This window comes from Phycodurus eques, unplaced genomic scaffold, assembly GCF_024500275.1.
Source record: "Phycodurus eques isolate BA_2022a unplaced genomic scaffold, UOR_Pequ_1.1 contig_742, whole genome shotgun sequence".
NCBI classification, from domain to species: Eukaryota; Metazoa; Chordata; class Actinopteri; order Syngnathiformes; family Syngnathidae; genus Phycodurus; species Phycodurus eques.
In genome coordinates, this window is record NW_026904738.1 from 858 (window position 1) to 5,762 (window position 4,905).

General features: G+C 43.6%; 1 non-coding gene across 1 annotated transcript; it reads right to left on the reverse strand.

Moving 5' to 3' along the window:
• Positions 1-4,291: 4,291 nt before the first annotated feature.
• On the reverse strand, positions 4,292-4,463 carry LOC133398981 (U1 spliceosomal RNA). The gene has a single exon (XR_009768143.1). It is a non-coding gene; the product is annotated as a U1 spliceosomal RNA (small nuclear RNA).
• Between the last annotated feature and the right edge of the window lie 442 nt (positions 4,464-4,905).

Here is a 4,905-nt window from a genome sequence, read left to right on the forward strand (position 1 = left end):
TGCTAAAGCTATTGCCCCCGCGACCCGACCCGGATAAGCGGTAGAAAATGGATAAAAGAGTTTTCATCTGCTACAGACCCCACGCTTGAACATCAAAAAAATAAAACCTTTAACAATTTCTGTCATGTTGTGTGCTCCAATAATCTGAAATGCAAAACAACATACAGAAGGATTCTGTTCCACCACGGGTCTGGAAACAAATCTGTAGAATGGCGATGTCATCCATAAGGGACTTTCATCCATCCATTTTCTGAGCCGCTTACCCTCAAAGGGATCGCGGGAGTACTGGAGCCTATCCCAGCTATCATCGGGCAGGAGGCGGGGTACACCCTGAACTGGTTGCCAGCCAATCGCAATTATATACAAACAAACATTCGCACTCACATTCACACCTATGGGCAATTTAGAGTCTTCAATCAACCGACCATGCATGTTTTTTGGATATGGGAGGAAACCGGAGTGCCCGGAGAAAACCCACGAAGGCACGGGGAGAACATGCAAACTCCACACATGCGGAGTAGGGGATTGAACCCCTGACCTCAGAACTGTAAAACTTTGCCAAACAAATCCAAAGAATTCCATACCAGATCAGTCGTGGCCCGGGTTAACAACGTCTGCCACCGGCGCCGTCAACCTGCGGGGCGCCGTTGGAAATTCAGCTACTGTGGGTCGAAGTCAAAGAAGAAGAAGAGGTGGAAAGCGGGTTCTTTGGCAGAAAGAGAAGAGGAAAGCACAGAGCCTAGAACTGAATGTGGGGACTTTGAATGTTGGGACTATGACAGGAAAATCTCGGGAGTTGGTTGACATGATGCTTAGGAGAAAGGTTGATATATTGTGTGTCCAGGAGACCAGGTGGAAAGGCAGTAAGGCTAGAAGTTTAGGGGCAGGGTTTAAATTATTTTACCATGGTGTAGATGGGAAGAGAAAATGGAGTCAGGGTTATTTTAAAGAAGATTTGGCTAAGAATGTCTTGGAGGTGAAAAGAGTATCAGATCGAGTGATGAGGCTGAAACTTGAAATTGAGGGTGTTATGTGTAATGTGATTAGTGGCTAAGCCCCACAGGTAGGATGTGACCTAGAGGTGAAAGAGAAATTCTGGAAGGAGCTTGACGAAGTCGTTCTGAGCATCCCAGACAGAGAGAGAGTCGTGATTGGTGCAGATTGTAATGGACATGTTGGTGAATGTAATAGGAGTGATGAAGAAGTGATGGGTAAGTACGGCATCCAGGAAAGGAACTTGGAGGGACAGATGGTGGTAGACTTTGCAAAAAGGATGCAAATGGCTGTAGTCAACACTTTTTTCCAGAAGAGGCACGAACATAGGGTGACCGACAAGAGCTGAGGTAGAAGCACGCAGGTGGATTACATCTTCTGCAGACGATGTAATCTGAAGGAGGTTACCAACTGTAAGGTAGTGGTAGGGGAGAGTGTGGCTAGTCAGCATAGGATGGTGGTGTGTAAGATGACTCTGGTGGTGGGGAGGAAAATTAGGAAGACAAAGGCAGAGAAGAGAACCATGGAAGCTGAGACAGGACGAGTGTTTTGCAGCTTTTCGGGAAGAGGTGAGACAGGCTCTCGGTGGACAGGAGGAGCTTCCAGAAGACTGGACCACTGCAGCCAACGGTGATCAGAGAGGCAGGCAGGAGAGTACTTGGTGTATCTTCTGGCAGGAAAGGAGAGAAGGAGACTTGGTGGTGGAACCTCACAGTACAGGAAATCATACAAGGAAAAAGGTTAGCTAAGAAGAAGTGGGACACTGAGAGGACAAGGTAAGACACAAGGTAACTCATTTCAAAACAAAGGAAAAAAAAGTGCTTATAAACATTTAAAATAAAGAGGGAAAAAAATAAAAGTACAATTAAAACAGTGTACGTTATACTGTTTCCTCTTGTTGACATAATCTCATAGGATAATCTTTTAAAACATAATCCAGTCTGGCATTTGAGGTCCTCGGTCGGGACAGGGCAAAACTGAGACAAAAACAACCTGATTGTCTTTGTGTGTACCAGGCCGAACATGATCTTTTCTTATTGTCTTCATTTCCCAAATTCTCTCTTAAAACAACCAACCTGACCACGTTGCATGAGTTAGCGTAATGCAGACATTTAAACTGAACGTAACAAATACAGTATTCTGAATTGGGTTTAATACCACATGCAAAACTGCACACAAGCTCGCCAGGAGTTGAAACTCAGAATCTTCTCATCCGTAGTCAGATGCGTTATCCATTGCGCCACTAGCCCTACGAAAGTGTGGATGTTTTTCACTGTCCCAAGTAAACTATTCAAACAGCACTAAAAAAAGTCAGAAAGAAAATGCCATAAATTACACACCGACACACACCCACTTTGAGGGTTTACGCTTTCTTATATCAAAGTAAACCTGCTCATTTGTTCACATATCAAATAATATGTAAGTATCCCTGAATTGCTTAAAGTGTAATTCACAAAGTCAGGTCAGAGAAACAACAAGAATCAACGATGCTTGCAATACATCCATCCATCCATTTTCTGGACCGCTTACCCTCACAAGGGTCACGGGCATGCTGGAGCCTATCCCAGCTATCTTCGGGCGGGAGGCAGGGTACACCCTGAACTGGTCGCCAACCAATTGCAGTGCTTGCAATACATAAGTACTGAAGTTATTAACAATTTTGTGTACCAAATCATTTGCATAACAAATGCATGGTCTGCTCGGTGCAATATTTTGCCATTTTCCCACAGTGCCCACCTGTCGTCGTGCTGCTGGAAAGTCGTGCTCCACTGATAAGATCTGTCAATCTTTGAATTTTGACCCATTTAGGGATTGTCATGTGTTTAGGGATTGTCATGTGTTTCAACATTTGGTCATGTGTTTCTCAACATTGACTATGATTTGCATTGACCTGGGTTTGATCCTCTCTTAATGCAACCCGATGGGGGACAGTGCAAACTGTAGGCTGGTCCCACGCCCGGATAAATGCAGAGGGTTGTGTCACGAAGGGCGTCTGGCTTAAAACTTTGCCAAACAAATGTGTCACTGTCTTGCTCAAGGACACCATAGCCGTGAGTCTGGGGGATGTTGGCGGATGCTCCGGTTGGGGTCTTGAATCAGAATCAGAATGATCTTTATTTGCCAAGTATGTCCAAAAAACACACAAGGAATTTGTCGCCGGTAGTTGGAGCCGCTCTAGTACGACAACAGACAGTCAATTGACAGAGAACACTTTGAGACATAAAAACATTGACCAAAAAAAAAACAGTCACTGAGCAAAAAAGGTTAATCGTTATCTGGTAATGCCGGTACATTTTTTATTTATTTATTTTTACAATTGTAAAAAGATGCAGAGTCCTCTAGCACTTAGAGCAGTTTGAATGACTAATATAGCAATAGTCCGGTGCAATGACCATTGTGCAAAGGGTGCCGAAACTTCAAGGAGTCTTCAAGGACTCATTTAATTCATGTATTCAGGACCTAAACCATTTAGTGATTTATAGACCAGTAACAGAACTTTAAAATCTATTCTACAGCCGACTGGGAGCCAGTGTAAAGACTTTAGAATTGGAGTAATATGCTAATGCTAATATGATAATTATGAAGACAAGACACGCAAGCTCGCTCTAACAGTCCGGGTAACCAACGTGCCTACTTAGTGGCCATATTGGGGAGGTCGACGTTCCCATTGTTTAGCTTTTTCTTCAATAATAACAATAACAAATAATAATAATAACTGATTTCAAGACACTCAAAGAAGCTTCACACTGATTAGATAACAATAACATTAAGGTGGGTAAACAGGAAGCACAGGTGCTGGTGTCAGCGATGCTGTCCACCGCGGTGGATGCAGAAAAGTCACGCCGGGTGGCGAGAGCCTAGCTGGACGTCAGGGGACGCGGAAGGATGGTTGCTAGCTGAGCTCGATGCACACATGTTCACGAGTCACGACCGAAGCGGGTGTTCGAGAGGTTCTGAGAGAGAGATAGGTAGGTCTTTATTTAGCCTTTTTGTTTTTGTAAATAAATAATCTCCCCGCCTTTCCTAGTTTACAATACATGACAACAACAACACATAGTCCTTCGGTGAATGTGTTGAGTGAACGTGAGCTTCGGGGATGGATCATTAACTGAATAAGAAAGCACTTGAATGACTATGTGAAAAAGAACTGAACATGAACAAATGTTTTTGATGAACAGTTTTGAATGATTCAGTCCACTCAAATGCTCATCACTATCAGTAACATAGCACCATGCTTAATTACCACACAACTAGACCACCATTGAAAACACTGTCTTCTTTTGCATTAACCAATGATCAGGGAAGAGCGCAAACGCAGTCCCCCACTACTAGAAATTATGCAGTCGAGATTCCCACATTTGGGGAATTCGCAGGGGTCAGCACAACCAGAGCACAATGGCTGGACCTCACCCTGGGAGAACCACCTTCTTGGCGCGAGCACGCAAGTCATTCACACGCACGCTAAGTCAAGCGACGGTGTCGTCATGAGCATGTGACCAACCATAAATATAAAGGGCAAGCCGGAACATACGCTAGATGAAACGCTACTGTGTGCTAATACATCAAAAAATATGCTTCTTATTTGAGAATTTCAGTTTAAATTGAGACAGTAAATGGATACCCATAATGCACAGCGGCATCGAGACACGATAAAATAACTTGAAAGTGGGGTCATTCACACCCAGAAACATATAAACCACCCATTCGGGGTACAACCTGAACTGGTTGCCAGCCAATCGCAGGGCACATCCAAACAAACAACCATTCGAACTCACATTCACACCACCGTGCTGAAAAGAAAAGAAAATCTAAAAAATGTAAACATAATTAGAGGACTTGAAGAAAATAATGCATTCGTCTTGTCGACATTCCTTGTGTGTTTTTTGGACATACTTGGCAAATAAAGATGAT